Genomic DNA, 22,440 nt, shown 5'->3' with positions numbered 1-22,440 from the left:
CATGGGATTTTCCAGGCAAGAGTACTGGAGTGGGGTGCCATTGCCTTCTCCCAGGTGGTGCAGTGGTAAAGAATCCGCCTGTCAATGCAGGAGGCTCAAGAGAGGTGGGTTCCATCGCTGGGTCGGGAAGATCCCCTGGAGAAGGAAATGGCAACCCACTCCACTATTCTTGCCCAGAAAATTCCATGGGCAGAAGAGTCTGGCAGGCTACAGTTCATGGGGTCTCAGAGAGTCAGACATGACTGAGCACAGCACACACACATACCTTTTATTCTCTTATTGATTATGTGACCTTAAACAAGTTCCTTAACCTCTCACTGGGCCTTAATTTCCTTGTCTGTAAAATGTTAGAATACATCCTACATTTGTAATGAACAATAGTTGAGATATGCATGTACAGCTTTTGAGCCTGTCTGACATAAAGGAAGTGCTTAGTAAATGTTATTACTGTTGACTAAAACTAAGTCTTTGGAAAGTAGTTAAGATATTACAGCTTACATAGTCCCTTTTCCTTGAGCACCTCCCCTCTTTGGACTGCCCCAGTTTTATATTAGGCAGTACATATATTTTCATAGTTGCAAATTAAACATTTAAATGCCCACATGAAAGTGAAAATGAAGTCGCTCAGTCGTGTCCGACTCTTTGCGAGCCCATGGGGTGTAGCCTACCAGGCTCCTCCGTCCGTGGGATTCTCCAGGCAAGAGTACTGGAGTGGGTTGCCGTTTCCTTCTCCAGGAGATCTTCCCAACCCAGGGATCGAACCCGGGTCTCCCGTGTTGCGGGCAGACGCTTTACCATCTGAGCCACCGGGAAGACTCCACATACCTATGATCAATTAATCACTGACACAGGAGGCAAGAATATACAGTGGAGAAAAGCCAGTCTCTTCAAGTGAAACTGGAACATTTCCTCATAGAGTATACAAAAATAAAAATGGTTAAAAGGCCTAAATATAAGACATGAAACCATAAAACTGGAGAACATAGGTGAAACAGTCTTTAACATAAGTTGTAGCAATATTTTCTTGGATCAGTCTCCCAATGCAAGAGAAATAAAAGAAGAAACAAACAGATGGAACCTAGTTGTACAAGTTTTTGCAAAGCACAGAAAACCATCAACAAAAAGACAACATGGAATGGGAGCAGACATTTGCAAAAGGATGTGACTGATGGGTTAATATTCAAAATATCTAGACTGCTCATAGAACTCTTATCAAAATATCCAATCAAAAAATGGGCAAGCAACTTGAACAGACAGTTTTCTGAAGAAGGCAGAATAGTCAACAGGTGCATGAAGAGATACTCAACATTGTTATTTCCTAGGTAATTATTAGCAAAATGCAAATCAGAACCACAATGGGATAACTCTGCTGTCGGAATGACTGTCATTAAAAAGAACAAATATTGGAGAGGCTGTGGAGAAAAGAGAACCTTCATACACTGTTGTTTGGAATGTAAATTGGTGTGGTACTGCAGAGGTTCCTTAAAAAAACTAAAAAGAGAACTATCATATGATCCTGTAACCCCTCTCCTGGGTATATTTCCAGAGAAAGCACACCAAAGAAGACACATGCACCCTAGTGCTTACAGCAGCATTATATACAATAGCCAAGAAACGGAAGCAACCTAAGTGCCCATCAACAGTGCTGAAGATGATGTGTGTATATACAGTGGAATATTACGTAGCCCTAAGAAAATGGAGTAACTGTCATTTGCAGCAACATGAGTAGACCTAGAGGATATTACGCTTAGTGAAGTGAAACACAGAATGACAAATAATATCACTTACGTGAAATATAAAAAAAATATAAATGAATATATACAAAACAGACTCACGGACCTAGAAAACAAACCTGCAGTTATCAAAGGTGAGAGGGATGTGAGAAGGGACAATTTAAGGATGTGGGATTAATAACAGATGGGAACCACTATGTGTAAAACAGAAACAGTAAGGATAAGAGCCCTGTACAGCATGGGAAACTAGACCAATTATCTTGTAATAACCTATAATGAAATACAATTTGCAGATGATCACTATTCTGTACACCCAGAACACAATGGTGTAAATCCTCTATACTTCAGTTTAAAAAAAAGTTTTAAAGCAGCTATAATCAAGGAGCAGATATTTCGCTCAAGAATCGTTTGGTTGTAAGAATCAGAAATCTGCCTAAAAAAGCTTGTAAAGCAAAATTATTAAAAAGGATCAGAAATATGGAATTTATTGCAGGAAGTATAGCTTGACATTGTGGCAACCAGAAAGTCACCAGCGGATTCATTCATCTCTTTTGCTGGGTCTCTATCTGCCTCTGGCTCTGTCTAGTTCTGTCTCTGCCCTCCTTCTCTCTGCTCTCCCTCTCTGTCTTGCCCTCTGTCTTCCTCCTCCTCATTCCTTTTCTCTTACTCATAATCCCCTATCCATCTGTTTTATTCTCTGTATACTGGTTCCCCTGAAGGCCTCTTCATTTCTGCTTCCTCACACCAGTGATCTGTTAGCCCTGTCCCCATGACCTTTGAACCTCCATGGTGCATGTTCTGAACCCAGCTCTACAGAACCTCACAATTCCATGGACCGCCACTTGCTTACCTGTCTCTGTGTTTCTTACCTTTAAGTCCTTTAGAGGCTGAATGTCAGTGGGATCAGGGGTCTCATTCAGTTGTGGCCAGGTTGGTGGGGCAGGACCTTTTCATAGGAATATGCCGTGTACACATGACCTTGAACCACCATTTGTGGAAGCCTTGAAAATGGAGTCATCTGGTTAAAAAAAAAAGGGGGGGGGGACTTTAAAACTATTCCCAAGAATGGCACGTGGATGAGCTGTTTCCACTAAGGTCTATAATCTTGCTTAATGTGATCCAGTATTACAGGAACAGCGACAAATGCCTGCCCTTCAGTCTCCATCTGGTGTTCATAATCACCATTCTGTCAGAATGACCACCTCTGGGTTTACTGGCACGTTTCACTACCATTACATCAGCAATACAATAGGAGAAGCCTCAACAAAAAGGATCAGTTGAAAAAGGGGAATGACTTAAGAGGTGGGGAAGAAACTTAGAAAATAGGATCATTAACTGATCATGGGTCTGCCCCTAAAATAAATACCCCAAATCTGTTTCTTGGCTGTTAGCAAAGTAAATTCCTAACTCACATCTGCCAGTCCTAGGATCTGGCCATTAGAAGGATTTCCTGTTTCAATTGTCCTTCAGACCTGCTCTTCAGAAGGACATTAGAGAGTCCTTCTCTCTCCAGCAAGTATTGTCTGGTGCCAGCATGCTTTTCTACTTGAGTTGGAGCCTCCAGAAGAGGCCAAGATGCACCACGTTGGTATGGGTTGGTATAACTGCTTAAGACCACAGTTCTGGTGGTAACTGCCCAGTGTGTTAGTGGGCTTTCAATCACTGTCTGTCTTGAGTGTGTCACTGACTGAAAGGTGATCCCAGGAATTTCTGAGGGGACTAGATGGCAGAGTAAGCTTGCACCCTTGATCACCAGGCCACCTGATGACCATTCCTTCAGGATTTTTGTTATTTACTCTCCTTAGACCCCATTATTCTTAATGGCTCTGTTAAGAGAATAAAGGAAGAAAAGTGACCTGAAAGAGGACGATAGGGCAGGAAGCACTTCTTCCCTAGTCTACCCTTAAAACCCCCTCCACAGTTACATTCCAGTCTAGGGACATGTTTTACTAGAGATTGGGAATTGGGGGCCATGGGGGTGATAGGCAAACTCATCCTGTGGAAAAAGGCTAAGCTTCCTCAACCAGTCTAGCTATTGCTAGCTATCATCCTTTCAACTGCCAGGCTCTCGAGCCCTGACTTTTTCCAAATTAATGAATAATATCTGGATCTTGTCTTTAATAATCGAAGCAGAAAAGGATATGAAATATAGATACATAATTACCTGCTTTTTTTTCCAATATACTTTTAGCCAAACAACCTGGTACTGAGAACTCCTTGCCACTGACTTTTACGTCCATAGGGAATGAACACATTCCCACATCTCAACATCCGAGGACTTATATCTGAGCCTTTGGCTTTTGTGACATGGCTTGGGCTCAAGAGATTCGGGGCAGTTGTTTAGGTATCTCACCACCTCTTACCTCTATGCTACCCGATTTCTATGGGACGGGGGAATCTCTGCACCCGTGCCTTTACCCCAGCCCTCTGCCTCCACTCCACAGACAGTTCTACACTTTTCACTCAGAGCCTAATACAATCCTATTCCTGGCACTGGTTTCTGTTTTAGGGATTTCGTTGTTTCTAAGAAACAGAAAACCAATTCTGACTTAAGTAAAAGGGTGTTGTTGTAAAGAATGTGAATAATTCAAATTGCAGGAAGTTCACCCAGGATCGGTCACCCTCTGTCCCTCACAGGGGCCTGTTATCTGGATTCTGCATACCAGCTTTGCTTCGTTTAAAGTTTGGCTTCAAAGATGTCTTTGCAATCTGGTTTTCTCCGAGACTTTGAGCTCCATGGTGCTGTTAGCTTTGACCCAGCCCTTTGGTTCCAGTGTCCTGAGTTTGTTTCTTATGATTCAAAAGCTGGAGAAAAAAGGAATTCACATTCTCAAGTTGGTCAGCTATCCACCCTGGACCAATTTTCTTTGGTTTGAGTATTAGGATCTCCAAGAACAAACACACTTGCCAAGCCTTATGGGAAAGAAAACATTGACTCAGAACTCAGCCCCTGTGTTCTCTGCCACATTATAAAGTTTTTGGTTAAGAGATACTTCTTATCCTGTAACTTTAACTGAAAACACTTTATGATTGTTAACCCTAGAGATACTAGTTGGGGTCACTAGACAAAACTGTAGCTTTTTGGTTTCTTTTGAGCATCTATTTGTAAGGATTGATATTTCATGACTTTTAGCTTTTCTTAATTTTTCTCCCAGGGATAAAGAGAAAATTTATTTTTTATAAATAGGATACAATCCATTATATCTTCCAGTCCCCATGAGAATCCACTGGACCCTTTTATCACTCTAAGATACATTATGGGATCTCAGTGATTTAATTTTACTCAATTTTTCTGACATCGTTTGAAATATTTTACTTTTTCATTATCTCAGGAATTATTATTACTAATCAATTATTCCCATGTAACTACTTTACAATAAATGATTACCACTATTACATCATCCTCAGTTTCCATATTGCATTTCCCCCAATATTAACATCATCTTTTAATAAGATATAAAATTCTAGAAAGATACCATCTTTTGAGGTTTTTTTTTTTTTTAAGGCCCTCAATGAATCCAGTTGAGAGTTTAGATGAGATCAGGCACATTTAGGGTGGTATGGCCTAGACCACAGTTGAGAGTTAAGAATATTTCATTTTGACTATAATGACAAATATGAATAGGAGAAAATCAACAGAGGAATCTTCATAGTTATTAAGAGAATCAGAGGTGGATGCAAAGAGACAGAGGGTTATCCAAATCCTAATGATGGTGATGAAAGTGATCATTGAGGCAAAACCTCAGACTATGAGCCTTCAGGTGCATATTCTAAATAAGTTTTCTCAAACTCAAGAATAGATGAGTGAATCAGATATTTCTAAGAGCAACAAGGAAATATGGTGTTCTCATCCACTTACTCAATAGAAAGGGCTTCATTATGCAATAATTTAAGACAAGGACTTGGAGCATCTAATTTTGCTAAGTGGATAGTTTAGGAGTATTTGTCCACTGTTTTTGATGTTTAGCCACCAAAATTTACTTGATATAGTTTCCAGGTGAAAAACGCTAAATACAGACACAGACTTCATTTTCTTGGGCTCCAAAATCAGTGGACGGTGACTGCAGCCATGAAATTAAAAAACGCTTGCTCCTTGGAAAAAAAGCTATGACAAACCCAGACAGATTATTAATCCTGCATATTAAAAAGCAAAGACATCACTTTGCTGATAAAGGTCCGTATAGTTAAAGCTATGGTTTTTCCAGTAGTCATGTACGGATGTGAGAGTTGGCATAAAAAAAAAGCTGAGCACCGAAGAATTAATGCTTTCGAATTGTGGTGCTGGAGAAGACTGTTGAGAGTCCCTTGGACAACAAGGAGATCAAACCAGTCAATCCTAAAGGAAATCAACCCTGAATATTCATTGGAAGGACTAGTGCTGAATCCAAACCTCCAATACTTTGGCCACCTGATGCGAAGAGCTGACTCATTAGAAAAGATTCTGATGCTGGGAAACATTGAGGGCAGGAGAAGAAGGGGGTGACGGAAAACAGAGGATGAGATGGTTGGATGGCATCATCAGCTCCATGGACATGAGTCTGAGCAAACTCCTAGAGATAGTGAAGGACAGGGAAGCCTGGCATGCTGCAGTCCATGGGGTTGCAAAGAACTGGACAAGACTGAGTGACTGGAGAACAACACAAACAAACGTGACTAAAAATAAATAAATGATGTAGACATGAAAAATTACTGGACTTGGATTCTAATTATTCATACCTATAAATCTAAAAATTAAATTTTTTTCCAATAATTGCCATCCTTCAAAAAATTATGTCAAAATTTTTTAATGTATTACATTTTGGTGGTGCACATGCAAGAAGAATCAGAGTAACAAGAAGCCAGCATCTAATTGAAATGTATTTGAAATCTGGAGTCACTGTTTACAAGATGGGTATTTTCCAGATTCATGCATGCCAGGTAATGACCAGTTAGTTACCTTCAACTGACACTGTCCATTTTAAGGGTCTATAACTTCAAAGCCAAAAAAAAAAAAATTGTGTTTACTATGCTTAAATTTTCAAAGTTCTAATTAGGCCATGCCTTTATACTTCTGTAAAATTATTCATAAAGTGACTTAAATATATATTGTTAAATTTTAAGATTAATCAATACAAATGGTATTTTTCCTGGTATACTGAAAGTTAAGATATATTTTTCAAATATGAAGAGCTTTGTAAAATTCATATGCCTAATGGTAACTTTATAATAGCACCAAAGTAAAAAAAGTAATCATATATTTAGATAAGAATACAAAATCACTTTACAAGATTGTTTTTTAAATGGTTCCAAGAAATTTAAAGACATGAGGTCACTTTCCCACATACTTTCTCTAGGAAAGTTTAGTCAAGAGGAATGAATAAAACCATGAGAAAATCCTTGGAGTGCAAAATATTGACATGCTTCTGTTTTTTAAAAAAGTAAACATTTAAGTTGCTGGCAAACTGCTTTCTCTATGGAAAAAGATGGGATACTTTTAAAACAACCCATCCTTGTAGGACAAAATGCTTCAAATGTTCTTTACTTATTTTTTATAACCTGGACTTCCTAGCAAAGACAGAACTGGCTGAGAAATTTGACTTATTCTAAGTACTATTTTCATGTCTTTAAGTGGCCTTTCTGGGATGACCTTAATCTACACTGCAACAAACCACTAGAAAAAATTTTCTAAGTTATAATTAAAAGTTTTAATATTGATATAAGTTTAGACTATCAAACAGAAGGGGTTAAGATAATAATAGATCGTTGTCATTCCAAAATTGTGAAATTAGCCCCTTTTTAAAAAAAGTATGAACTATTTCAAACATACAGAAAAATACAGACAATAATATATGAATCATTTCCCACTACTCAGAATTAACAGGAGTTAACATTTGCCATACTTATTTAAAGTTTTTACTTTTAAAGGGAAAGGCCAAGTAGAGATATAGTGAAAATCAAATCAATCTCTCTCTCTCCACAGAGGGTGCCACAATCCTAACGTTGGTATGCATCATTTTCATAATATTTTAAAAATACTGATTTGTTTTTAGCATGTTATGTTAATCATATCCTACTTAAAACTTGCTACATTTTACTGAACACAGTTTTGAGTTTTAACCATATTGACTAATGTATATCTACTTTACCTATTTTAACTGTTCATTAATATTTCAAATATATGAATAAACTGGAGTTTATATGTTCATTTCCCAAATGAGGGATATCTAAATTGCTTCCACTCTTTTCATGTCTTGGCGGATACCCTGAATTATGTCTGGCAGCCTCTGGCATGGGTAGGTTTCCAAAATACATAGCTTCCAACCTTGGAAAACAAGCTACCCTAGAGATATGCTGGAATGTAATTTTAAAAGAGGGATGTAGGTTAACCAGTTATTTAATATAGGTAGAACCAGATATTTCAAGTGGTATACAGTAAAGTTTAACCAAGCATAAAACATGTGCTCAATTTTTAACTGTGAAAATTTTATTTCTTGTACCACTCTAGTCAATTTAAACATTTAGAGCTTAACAGCATGGGAAATATCCTTTTAAATTCACTGTTGCTAAAGAACTTCAGCTTTCATATGGCAGCCTATTAAGCAGCTTCTATTCACCACCTCTTTTTAATCCCTTGTTCTTGGAATTGTGATCTCATTTTATCTGTTTCAATAGAAAGACAAGTATAGATGACCTCTCGTGCCAATTAACAAATCTGGTGAAAAAAAAAAAAAACATGACTGATGCTTGAAAAGTCATGGCCTCTACTTTTATTTGCCTTTATAAACAAAATCAGACAAAAAGGAATAGAAAAGACATTCTGTTAACCTTATTCTCTTGCCTGAGATGATCAGCCTAATATAACATTATGATATAAAAGGAACTGTGGAAAATTCATTTATTCACTCAACTTGTATTAAAAAACAAGCACTATAAAGGGCCTGGGTATATAGTGATGCACAAAACAGGTAGAACTGCTGCCCTCAGAAGCCTTAAGCAGCATACGTCCTTATACACTGCATTGACAACAGCCCCAGTTACTTCTTTTCAAGAAAACTCGGGGGATCTGGAATGCCAAGAAGCATAACTAACATGACCAAGAGAATGAAAATAACCAGAAAAGCTAATCGTTAGGGTCTGTGTATCTATTATGCTGCTTTTGTACACAAATTACAGAAAACTTCTACTCAACTGGCTTAAACAATGAGACATTTGTTGTTGCACAAAAAGAGAAGTCCAAGATTGGTTAATCCATTAGTTTCATTAAAGAGACAGGTTCTTCCCATCTTTCTGCTCTGTCACCCATAAGCCTTCATGGGGGCAAGAAGGCTGCCACACTTATAGGCATCACATCCAGGAAAAACAATGTAGGTAGGAAGCCGAAGATGTTGTCTTCTGACACTCCTCAAGTGTCTCTTTTTTCTGAGACTTCCTCTTTTTACATTTCATTGACCAGAACTGCAACATGTACACCTTCCTAAACCCGTCACTACCAGGAGGAATTACATTTGCACAATTGGCTTAGACGAATTTAGTTCAATTTAAAATACTGAGCACCCACACGCCAAATGTTCTCTACTCTTAGCTAAAAAAAAATAAATGAACAAACCAAATAGATGACAAGTATTGTGTAAAGCTCAGGGACATACAGGCAGTGATGTAAATGGGAAGTTAAAATCCCTGTGTTAAACAAATTGATCAAGAAATTTGTTTTTAAAGTTTCCATATGACTATGCTGGAAAACAAGATCAGTGTTGGGAGGTGTCTATGTCTCCATTAAGACTTTCTTACAATTGCTTGCTCTCAGAAAAATAATTTCAAACCTGAAACTTTAAGTGGGAAATAATAAGATTTTAAACTCTTATTCATTTCATCAGTTAAACATCATTACTGAAGGAACATTTTCTTCCCTCAAGAAATAAAAATATGTCCCTGACTCTGTTTTATATTGTGTCAACAAGCCAAATTTTAAGTTTTATGTCAATGATAGAATAGAAAGGATTATTCTTATAATTAAACAATACTGCTGACAAGAAGGAAGTAATCCCTTTAATTTATTTTTTTCAAAGTACCTTTTCATACAGTAATCTGAATTGTACCACATTCTTACTCTAGAAAGGGGTAACATGAGGCTCAATTCCTCATTTTTTAGATGTAAGAACTGGGATTGTTGAAAGTTAAAAGATTTGCTCCAAGGACTTCATGACTAAGTAGTCACAGAATCAATATTAAAACCAGATTACTTCACTCCTAATCCAAAGGTTTTGGAGTAATTCAACAAAGTTTCATGTAACTTAAAATTATGACACTCTAGAAACCCTTTAAACATTGTTTTTAAAAATTCAGAATTTATCTTCTGAATAAATTCTAATATAATGTCTTCTTTAAGGCCATAACCTCTCCAATCTAGCCCCAGCTATTAGATCCCTGAAACCTAGGTACTTTGGATATATTAGGTTCAAAATGCTGCTTTTTCAAATGTGGCAGTCAGCTCAGTTCAGTTCAGTCACTGTCATGTCTGACTCTTTGTGACCCCATGAATCGCAGCACACCAGGCCTCCCTGTCCATCACCATCTCCCGGAGTTCACTCAGACTCGCATCCATCGAGTCAGTGATGCCATCCAGCCATCTCATCCTCTGTTGTCCCCTTCTCCTCCTGCCCCCAATCCCTCCCAGCATCAGAGTCTTTTCCAATGAGTCAACTCTTTGCATCAGGTGGCCAAAGTACTGGAGTTTCAGCTTCAGCATCATTCCCTCCAAAGAAATCCCAGGGTTGATCTCCTTCAGAATGGACTGGTTGGATCTCCTTGCAGTCCAAGGGACTCTCAAGAGTCTTCTCCAACACCACAGTTCAAAAGCATCAATTCTTTGGTGCTCAGTTTTCTTCACAATCCAACTCTCACATCCATACATGACCACTGGAAAAACCATAGCCTTGACTAGGTGGACCTTTGTTGGCAAAGCAATGTCTCTGCTTTTCAATATGCTATCTAGGTTGGTCATAACTTTTCTTCCAAGGAGTAAGAGTCTTTTAATTTCATGGGTGCTGTCACCACCTGCAGTGATTTGGGAACCCCCAAAAATAAAATCTGACACTGTTACCCCTTCTATTTCCCATGAAGTGATGGGACCGGATGCCATGATCTTCGTTTTCTGAATGTTGAGCTTTAGGCCAACTTTTTCACTCTCCACTTTCACTTTCATCAAGAGGCTTTTTAGTTCCTCTTCACTTTCTGCCATAGGGTGGTGTCATCTGCATATCTGAGGTTATTGAGATTTCTCCCGGCAATCTTGATTCCAGCTTGTGCTTCTTCCAGCCTAGCGTTTCTCATGATGTACTCTGCATATAAGTTAAATAAGCAGGGTGACAATATACAGCCTTGACGTACTCCTTTTCCTATTTGGAACCAGTCTGTTGTTCCACGTCCAGTTCTAACTGTTGCTTCCTGACCTGCATATAGGTTTCTCAAGAGGCAGGTGAACTCCTTATTGCCAAATTCAGACTTAATTGAAGAAAGTAGGGAAAACTACTAGACCATTCAGGTATGACCTAAATCAAATCCCTTAAGATTACACACTGGAAGTGAGAAATAGATTTAAGGGACTAGATCTGATAGATAGAGTGCCTGATGAACTATGGACGGAGGTTCATGACATTGTACAGGAGACAGGGATCAAGACCATCCCCATGGAAAAGAAATACAAAAAAGCAAAATGGCTGTCTGAGGAGGCCTTACAAATAGCTGTGAAAAGAACAGAAGCAAAAAGCAAAGGAGAAAAGGAAAGATATAAGCATCTGAATGTAGATTTCCAAAGAATAGCAAGAAGAGATAAGAAAGCCTTCCTCAGAGATCAATGCAAAGAAATAGAGGAAAAGAACAGAATGGGAAAGACTAGAGATCTCTTCAAGAAAATTAGAGCTACCAAGGGAACATTTCATGAAAAGATGGGCTCGATAAAGGATAGAAATGGTATGGACCTAACAGAAGCAGAAGATATTAAGAAGAGGTGGCAAGAATACACAGAACTAGACAAAAAAGATCTTCAAGGCCCAGATAATCACAATAATGTGATCACTCACCTAGAAACAAACATCCTGGAATGTGAAGTCAAGTGGGCCTTAGGAAGCATCACTATGAACAAAGCTAGTGGAGGTGATAGAATTCCAGTGGAGCTATTTCAAATCCTGAAAGATGATGCTGTGAAAGTGCTGCACTCAATATGCCAGCAAATTTGGAAAACTCAGCAGTGGCCACAGGACAGGAAAAGGTCAGTTTTCATTCCAATCCCAAAGAAAGGCAATGCCAAAGAATGCTCAAACCACATAATTGCACTCATCTTTCATGCTAGTAAAGTAATGTTCAAAATTCTCCAAGTCAGGCTTCAGCAATACGTGAAATGTGAACTTCCAGATGTTCAAGCTGGTTTTAGAAAAGGAAGAGGAACCAGAGATCCAATTGCCAACATCCGTTGGATCATGGAAAAAGCAAGAGAGTTCCAGAAAAACACCTATTTCTACTTTATTGACTATGCCAAAGCCTTTGACTGTGTGGATCACAATAAACTGTGGAAAATTCTGAAACAGATGGGAATGTTGCTATCACCTTCTCCTTATTAGAAGTTGCTACATATTCCATATAAACTCAAAATGCAGCAAGCCTTGGCCTAGGCATGTGTGTGAATTTAAATCGTATTTATATCTAGGCTTCCCTGGTGGCTCAGATGGTAAAGTGTGTGCCTGCATTGTGGGAGACTTGGGTTCAATCCATAGGTCAGGAAGATCCCCTGAAGAAGGAAATGGCAATCCACTCCAGTACTCTTGCCTGGAAAATTCCATGGATGGAAGAGCCTGGTAGGCTACCGTCCATGGGATTGCAAAGAGTTGGACATAACTGAGCAACTTCACTGGTTACATCTTGATTCAGAAAGAGCCAAAAGTCAAATGAAAAAAAGAACAAGAATACCTTAACGGGATCCTAGAGGAAATATTTGAGAAAAATCTCACTGGAAGGGTTACTGTATAGGAAAAATTACTCTTTCTACTTTCCTGGATTTTAAGAGGGTAAAAAGTGATAAAATGTTTTAAATCTGTCACATTTAACCCCTCTTTTTCAAAAGTGAAGTTGGGCGATAGAAACGAAAGAAAGCAACAGGTTCAGAGAACAAGACATTTCCTAACTAAGACTACTAGGAAGGAATAAGAATTCCCTCAAGAGGATGGTGCCAAGCTATTTCTCCTTGGAAATGCTGATTTATTATATACGGAGATGATACAGAGCGGAAAATTGACATCTCCTGTCCAGACCAGACTCCTCTGCCATGGCGTGCTCAAGTCCCACCAGTCCCACTGCTTAGCCATCCTGAGTCTCCCACCAGACTCGGCACTTCAGAAACTAGACTCCTGATCTTTTCCTCTGACCCCTCCCAGTCACATCCTTCCCATCTCAGCAGTGGCCATTCCTGTCTTTCCAGGCCCTCAGCTCAAAAAACTACTTTTAACTCCTTTTTTCTTTTTTTACTCTCCCACATTCAGTTTGCAGAAAATTCTGTTGCTCTTCAAAACATATTCAAGATCCAACCATTTGTCTACTTCACCACTACACCCCAGCCTGAGCCACCAGCTGAGCCCCTGGCTGACAGCGAAACCCCCCAGGGGTCTCCCTGCCTCTGCCTCAGCACTTCAGCTTCTGTTTTCAACACTGCCAGAATGATCACTCAGATCACATCACCAGAGTGATCACATCACCAGGGTGACCACATCAGTTCCCATCAGCCACTTCTTTGCTGAGAGCCCTAGAGTGGATTCTTAGTTCACTCAAGAGGGAATCTGCAGGATCTGCCTGCCTTCTTCCTTCTCTGACCATCCCCTCTCCACCCCTTGGTCTAGACACACCTACTGCCTCGCTGCCCCAGTACGCTCACCAAACGCCTACCTCCCAGCCTGGAACATTCTTCTTCAGATGACTGTCCCACATGCCCTGCCCCTCTTTGCTCAAACCTCACTCTCAAGGACGTTGACATGCCAGAAAAAACACCAGGCAGCATTTAAATGTTAATTTCAGGTAAGCAATAAATAGCCTCTTAGGTACCCAATACTTTCATATTTATCTGAAATTCACATTTAACTGTATATCCTTTTGTTTTGTTTTGTTTTCTTCTAAATCTGGCAACCCTACAAAGGGGTCCTACCCCGACCCAAGTACATCCTGCCTTCCCTCTACCCCCACATTCCAGATTTCTTCTCACCTGCCCTATTTTTTTTCCCATTCCTCCTAACACTGTTTCTTCTTATAAACTACATAATTTACTTAAATATCACATTTATTGTCTGCCCCCTCCTCTGGAAAAACGATCTACATGTGAGCAGTTCCAGCATAAAAGCAAATTTAATTTGTGATCAAAAATGTTTATTTCTCAACACATTTCTTTTCTACTGTTTTGAAGGGTTGGAAGTTTATGAAAACACTTGAGAGAACATAGGCACTGCTATCTCTCCATTCTATTTTCACACGTTTAATACATATACACATATGTTAATATAATTGATTTCCACTTAACACTAACATCTGCTGTAAACTATAGAAAAGAGGTTTGTCTTCAAAAAAATACACCAGACATATAAGCAACAAAATTGAAAATTCCCATGGGGAAAAATTACCTAAAAAAAAATCCAGGGATTTCCCCAGTGATTCAGTGGCTAAGCCTCCACACTCCGAATGCAGGAGACCCAGGTCCCATCCCTGGTCATGTAACTAGATCCCACATGCTGCAACTAGGAAGTTCACAGGCTACAACTGAAGACCCCATGTGCCACAACTAAGACTCAACGCAGCCAAATAAATAAATATTTTAAAAAATCCAAACACTGTGATTGAATTTCCCAATTATGTCTTTCTTTGATAGCAGCCAAATAGAGATATATATTTTAAATGAATAAATGAATTTTTTTGCAGCAACATGGCCATCATCTGTTGAATTCTACAGCTTAATAAAAGCTATGGAATATGTGACCTCCTTGTTCTTCGTGATTCCTTCATGTACTTATTCATTCAGCTTATAGCTGTGGTTTAGCTGCTGTGTGTAGAGCACTGGGTGTTAGGCGATGGGGAGAGGGGACTGGGAGGAAGACACTGGAGAGAGAAGGACCCAAGTCTGAAAGACATAGGAAGCAGCTTAAGGAGCCAGTAGAAGGAGGAGGGAAATGGCCCTGTCAGACTCGCTCCTTAGAAAAATTACTCTGGCTTCTGTCTACAGTGTGGAGAGTAGATTACTATAGTTATTAACTACATTACACTTGACTAAGAAGTTATTGGGCTTCCCTGGTGGCTCAGAGGTTAAAGCGTCTGCCTCCAATGCAGGAGACCCATAAACAGGGTCTTAACCTTAAACCTCTAGGCTTCCAAGAAAAAATTTCAGAAAAGGGATGCTTTGAAGAAACCACAGTAGATCTGTTTTAAATACCACAGTCTATTCAAATGTAGTTGATTTAAAGTTATATAAATAGCAAATATCTGCAATTATATTCGATTCTGTGAATTTCAACTAATGGAGAAGAGACCCAGAGAAATGTTATGGGGAAGGAGGTGGGAGGGGGGTTCATGTTTGGGAACACATGTACACCCGTGGTGGATTCATGTCAATGTATGGCAAAACCAATTAAAAAAAAAAAGTCTAAAATGGAGAAAAAGGAAGAAAGCTGATGTGAACTAACAATAGGGAGGATCTACGCAAATCAGACAAAGGATGAAGGTCTCATGCATTATCTTATTTAATCCTTAAAACAGGCTAACAAAGTCTTGGGTTATTACCTTTATTTGCAGATAATGGATCCGAGACTGAGAAAGCTGAGTCTTGCCCTCTGTATGGGGCAGAATTGGCTAACCTGCCCTCACTCTCTCTTTAAGCCCACGTTCCTTTCTTTACAAAAAGCTGCAAATACATTCACAGTACAGCTAAGTTAGGCAGGAGATGGGTTGAGGAAAGGCTGAGGTAACCTTGAATAACAACAGAATAAAAGGGGAAAGATGTTCAGCTGGAGTAAAGGCAAAAATTTAATTGGAAAAAAATTATGAGCTCTTATCTTCTTTTGATAAGAGCACAGAAAGGCAAATTTTCATCTCAAATGAAGAGTGATAGAGAGCATCAGTTTTGAATTTTTTTTGGAAAATGACAAGTATAGCCATAAATATAGTTTCTATTGAACTACAGAATTCAGGAGATGTTCTTCTTGCTGAGGTACTACTATTAAAAATAAAATGCTACAGGGAAGATATCCACTTATTAAGTCATTTAACACAACCTCTCTCACATAGCCTGGTATTTGTCATTGGTCAAGGAGGTTTGATGAGCATTCAGATCCTCTGAAAGTCAGCTCTTTGAGTGTATTGGCTGCCCAACAGGGTAACATTACTTGCTACAGGGAACAGAGGGTCTTCTGTCTCCAAAAGGAGCTTTCATTTAGGTTTGTGACAAAAATTCTAGAATACAGACTCCCTTTGGCCAGAGAGCCAGTCACTTTGAAAAATCACTTCATGCCCTTTCAAAGACACAGGCTAATCCAGGCCTGGGGTGCAGCTGATGGTGACCCACATATTGAAATTCCAGGAGCACAGGAAATGGCCACTTCTTGAGCCAGCCTCCCTACTACCTGGTGGAGATCTTACATTAATATGTGTGGTTGCTTCATGACTCACTCACCTCATGAACTGGCCAGCCAGCTACCAAGCCTCTAGGCAATGAATCACAGATTTGCTGAGATTCGACAGGGAAGGTAAAAGGGGAAAAGGCTAACCCAGCTCACCAGGAAGCAGGTGAATCTGTTCAGGTTAAGAGGATGGAACTGCATATCTAAGAGACCAGAGAGTTTTATGACCAAGTCACTGTTCAGTGTTTCTCAAAGAATTGTTGCGATATTATGAAAAGTAGGTATTAGGAGTCAGGCCCAAAACTAATGCTTACTTAACAGGTTTTCCACTGACTGTATCTGAACAGGTTAAAAACTGCTTAGGTGAATGAAGTGATTATATATATATTCATACTGCACAATTGTACTTATTTCACATGCTAGCAAGGTAATGCTCAAAATCCTTCAAGCTAGGCTTCAACATGTACTTCCAAATGTACAGGCTGGATTTAGAAAAGGCCGAGGAACCAAACTGTCAACATCTGTTGAATCATAGAAAAAGCTAGAGAATTCCAGAAAAACATCTACTTCTGCTTCATTGACTATGCTAAAGCCTTTGACTGTGTGGCTCACAACAAACTTTGGAAAATTCTTAAACAGATGGGAATACCAGACCACGGTATCTGCCTCCTGAGAAGCCTGTATGCAGGCCAAGTAGCAACAGTTACTTGGACATGGAACAATGAATTGGTTCAAAATCGGGAAAGGAGTCCATCAAGGCTGCATATTGTCATCCTGCTTATTTAACTTATATGCAGAGTACATCATGTGAAATGCTGGGCTGGAGGAAGCTCAAGCAGGAATCAAGATTGCCAGGAGAAATATCAATAACTTGAGATATGCAAATGATACCACTCTAATGGCAGAAAGTGAAGAGGAACTCAAGAGTCTCTTGATGAAAGTGAAAGAGGAGAGTGAAAGAGTGCAAGAGCTGGCTTAAAAACTCAACATTCAGAAAACAAAGATCATGGCATTCGATCCCATCACTTAATGGCAAATAGATGGGGAAACAATGGAAACAGTGAGAAACGTTATTCTTTTTGGACTCCAAAATCACTGTGGATGGTGACTGCAGCCATGAAATTAAAAGATGCTTGCTCCTTGAAGAAAAGCTATGTCAAACCTAGACAGTGTATTAAAAAGCAGAGATATCACTATGCTGACAAAGGTCCATATAGTCAAAGCTATCGTTTTTCCAGCAGTCATGAACAAATGTGCAAGTTGGACCATAAAGAAGGCTGAGCACTGAAGAATTGATGTTTCTGAACAATGAGGCTCCAGAAGACTCTTGAGAGTCCCTTGGGCTGTAAGGAGATCAAACCAGTCAATCCTAAAGCAAATCAACTCTGAATATCCACTGGAAGGACTGATAATAAAGCTGAAGCTCCAATAGTTTGGCCATCTGATGCGAAGAGCCGATTCATTGGAAAAGACCCTGACGCTGGGAAAGATTGAGGGCAAGAGGAGAAGTGGGTAACAGGGGATGAGACGGTTGAATGGCATCATCAACTCAAAGGGTATGAGTCTGAACAGATTCTGGGAGATCGAGAAGGACAGGGAAGCCTGGTGTGCTGTAGTCTGTGGGGTTGCAAAGAGGTGGACATGACTGTGACTAAGCACACACTTGAATAAATAGAATACATACACGTACAGGCACACCCTTCTGGGGCATAGTGTGAGCCATGTATGAGCTTTTCTAAATATGGGTGGATGTTTTTGTGCCTTTCTACCCAGTTAATAAAGCAGCTAAGGAAAAAGATGGAAAAAGGCAATGAGAGGGTAGAGAGGCAAGGCCAAACTTACTAATTCTCTTTGCCCCCATCTGGCCTCTTGGGGCTTATAGACAGCATCGCTTAGGCAGGCCAGCCAACCATAAATCAGTACACCTGTGTCCTTGAGGCAGCCTTTACTGAGGAGTTTATTCTTGTTTAAACACTTAAAGTCCGACTAGCATTTGCTCCCTGGAAATGGAATGGGTGGGAGGCAGGGAGGTCTTTGGACATTCCAATGCAATAAAGCCGCAGCCAGTACCCTGGAGGAGAACAGAAAGGAAGAAAGATGTTTCCACTGCCAGAGCATTCTGCAGATAATTAAAGTGAAGGCTGTGACTCACAGAAGGGTGATTTTAACATATCTGGCACAGGGCTTGACTAGGGTCTCTCAATGTCTCTTCCTTTGCAGTTATGCCATTAGCTTTCAGAATATCCTGCATGGGGGGAGACATTTTTCTTCAATCCATTCTATTTCTCAATTACTAAAGAGCTTTGAGTTTAAAAGTTCACCCCCAAACCCATCATGTTCCTGTCTCAGGCGTCTCCCATGTCTAATGGGTAGTAAGGAGATCACTCTTTCAGACACTACAGTGCACATTACTTAAACACCCAGCTGCCCTATTTCACACGGGGAATAGACTATGCAATAAATCTATCTGATCCTTTATTGTCTGCCTAGGGAATGTATGCAGCGTTCTCATCTTTGCTATAGGAACAGATTTCTTCTTTGCTCTGTAGAAAGCGATTCATCTCTAGGAGGCTAATTTCTTATAGTTGAGTGCAGGATCTTAATAAATAAACCAAAAAGTGAAGTGCTATTTTGAACAGCCCTCACACCAGCAGGAAGAATCAGTGAATGAGGAACCACAGAAGACTGTTCACTCCATATGCATTTACTCCAAAATGTTATTTAGATCAGCATTGGATTTTTTTTTTTAGTAAATTATAAGTGATTCTTCTTTCTGTATTAATTAAGAACATACACTACTTCTCAAGTGTTTTAACTCCCCCAGTGCCAAGCTTAAGTCCTCCGGATTAATCCTGATTCATGAAGAGCTTTGAAAACATAACAATGGTAAGCAAGAACCCAGAGTGATTAAGGAATCAAGATGTGTGCAGGTGCTCGTTTAAAAAAATGCACTGAAAGATGGTAAATGGGAATTAGAAAGATAGCCCAGACATACTGTCAGAACAAGCTAAAAATTTAAGGCTTTGAATATGTTAGATTTATATCACATCACATGTCAGAAGCTGCTGTGGGAGGAAGGGAGATATGAAGAACATGAAAGATGCAAGGTTTTCAGCAGAGCACCTAGCACAGACTTAGTCCTCAAAAAGAAAAAAAAATTGCATGAGATAAATTGAAAACATTGACAAAAATTAGGGATAGAAAGAAAATAGTTTTTCTGTGATCATTTTAGGTAGTTTTACAGCACAGAAAGGGGATTCAAGGTATCTTTTGTCCAAGCTGGTAACATCTGATGAAATGTCTTAGGTATACATATTAGTCTGTATCAGAACTATCAGAACATATTAGTATTTTCCAGAGAAAGAGAGTCAATAGCATAGACAGAGAGATAGGCAGACAGGCAGATAGATATTGGGTTAGCCAAAAATTTCATTTGGGAAATGAACATCATAAGATGTGGAAAAGATCTTATAGAAAAACCCAAATGAACTTTTGGACCATTCTAATATTAAGAGAGATTGGCTCACATGATTCAGGAGAATGAAGTCCAATAATCTGCCATCTGCAAGTCAGAGGCCTAGGAAAGCTTCAGTGGTGGTTTATCTTCAGTCCAAACCCAAAGGACTGAAAACCATGAGGATCCAGGTCCAAGGGCAGGAGATGGATGTCCCACAGTTCAACAGAGAACAAATTTGCCCTTCCTACACCTTTCTGTTCTATTCAGGCCCTCAACAGATCGTTGAGGGCCTCAAACAGATCAAATTTCACCTGTACTGGTGAAAGCAAATTTCTTTACTCAGTACTATGATTCACACAGTAATCTCTTCCAGAAACACCCTCACAGACACACCCAGAAATACAGCCCAGGCAATTTGACACATAAAATTAACCACCATCTATGCTGGGAGGGATTGGGGGCAGCAGGAGAAGGGGACAACAGAGGATGAGATGGCTGGATGACATTACTGACTCGATGGACGTGAATCTGAGTGAACTCCGGGAGTTGGTGATGGACAGGGAGGCCTGGTGTGCTGCGATTTATGGGGTCGCAAAGAGATGGACATGACTGAACTGAATGGAGCGACTGAACTGAACTGACTGATGGTATAAGTCTCCACTTACACAGCCCACTTTTTAATCCAAGCAATCAAATCATTCCTACACCAATATAATGTTCCCTTTCTATAATATAAACTTGCTAGTTCATGCATAGGCTTTCCTCAGTTCAGAGAACTCATGGCCAGTGGCTTTCTCCAAAGCAGTTCTGAGAGGATGTGACTGGATTTTCAGCCCAGGTCCTATAAATCGAAGGTTTCCCTGTTAGGGGAGAGGACAACCACCATGTATTCATGATGTTGAAGTGTCATAAGAAACAGAACCAGGACCCAAAACTCATCTCTCAGGATTTCCCAGTAATGATCCCCCCAACAGTCTCATGGCGGCAAAAGTAATCTCAATAAGTCCTCCTATTATGGGAGAAAAATATCCTCAGAAAAACTAAGTGTTTCAGATTTTGCCTTAATTTTAGCTCAACATGCAAGGTTTCTTCATTAAGTTTTTGTTTGCTTTTTGGCTATGCACAGTATGTCGGATCTTAGTTCCCTGACCAGGGATTGAACACAGGCCCACAGCACTGAAAGCATGGAGTCCTAACCACCAGACCGCCAGGGAATTCCCTATTAATAGGTTTTTCATGGCAGCGATGACTAGCTTAAGACTCTCTTGACAAATACCCACTAGAAAGCTTAAACAGTGTTTCTCTTGGCCTCTATCAAGCTAAGGCCCTACCCACCGGTTCAGCACTGATTTTTTAAAACTAAATAAATACTTACTTTGCTCTTGGGACAGGCAATGTTCACTTTTATCTGGCATAACTGAGAAATTGGATTTTTAGAAAGTGAAAACAAATACATGCTAATTTTATGACATAATCTCTCTAGAAAGGAGCAAACCATATCGAAACGATCTCCATTGCAGACCTTTAATTAAACTATGCCTGTGCTGGACAAAATACTCATCACAACTGGGAACAGAAAGGTATTGTTTCAAACCTATTATGCACAAATCATCTAATTTTTCCAAGGTTAATGAGTGTAATTTACCCATCTTTGGTTACTAAAGGGGGTATATGTGATGAACAAAACTTAAGAGTTCATCAATTTCATTTCTGTTGCTGATTCACTCACATTTGTTTGGCTTTTATGTCCATGTAATTGATTTGTATAATACTGTCCAAGCAGATGGGCAACTGCTCATGACCACTTGCAAACCATTTAGATTATTACTGTACTGATGTTTATTCAAGGCCAAATGGAGAGAACATAAAAGGTGTGATGTTCAACTTAGCATAACAATATCATGAAAAATCTATTTGGTCTCAGCAGTAAAATAGAGTCTCCCTACCAATCGGTTTCATAAGTGCAAGTGAATTGCTTCTGTCCATGTGGTAGACTAGCTACCCAAATTAATTACGGCACAGTGTTCTAGCTTCACAATATACTGCAAACTCTCCAAGGACACAATAAAAGGACAGTCATCGCCAATGCTACTTGATGTTAAATTTCACAGTGAAGAATTCTTACACTTTGAATCAAGGATAAAAAATTATAACCATCTGTTAAAAGTAAGTAAATAGATAAACGTTTGATAACCCAGAGAGCCATTGTCCACTCAAATTAGTTCATGGATAGCACTAATTCTAATTTTTTCCAATAAACATATATTTTCCACTTTAGTAATATACTATATTGAATCTCACACCTTTATTATCTTGCTTTGAATTATAATTAGTACCATTAAAATGGGAAGATCCCTTGGAGAAGGGTCTGGCAAACCACTTCAGTATCCTTGCCTGGAGAATCCCTTGGACAGAGAAGCCTGGCAGTCTATGGTCCATAGGGTTGCTAAGAGTAGGACATGACTGAAGCGACTTAACATAGCAGCACCATTGATACCACAATGTCTGTCCAGAACCTTTCAGTTTTCTTTCTTAGAAATTTACAGTGTATATATATATATGTATATTCATAAATATATATATGTATGTCAGAGAAGGCAATGGCACCCCACTCCAGTACTCTTGCCTG

The 22,440-nt window shown here is 39.5% G+C and overlaps 1 long non-coding RNA gene across 1 annotated transcript in view; it reads right to left on the bottom strand.

Annotated features, from left to right (window-relative positions):
* LOC138423152 (uncharacterized) overlaps positions 1 to 22,440 on the bottom strand; it is a 95,163-nt gene that overhangs the window by 836 nt on the left and 71,887 nt on the right. The window contains exons 2-3 of the long non-coding RNA XR_011250147.1: positions 4,397 to 4,538; positions 2,603 to 2,751 (exon numbers count right to left, since the gene is read on the bottom strand). This is a non-coding gene — a long non-coding RNA (uncharacterized lncRNA). The remainder of the gene's footprint in view (positions 1 to 2,602; positions 2,752 to 4,396; positions 4,539 to 22,440) is intronic.

The sequence above is a fragment of the Ovis canadensis genome, chromosome 18, assembly GCF_042477335.2.
Source record: "Ovis canadensis isolate MfBH-ARS-UI-01 breed Bighorn chromosome 18, ARS-UI_OviCan_v2, whole genome shotgun sequence".
NCBI classification, from domain to species: domain Eukaryota; kingdom Metazoa; phylum Chordata; class Mammalia; order Artiodactyla; family Bovidae; genus Ovis; species Ovis canadensis.
This window is presented reverse-complemented; position numbering and strand designations above follow the sequence as displayed.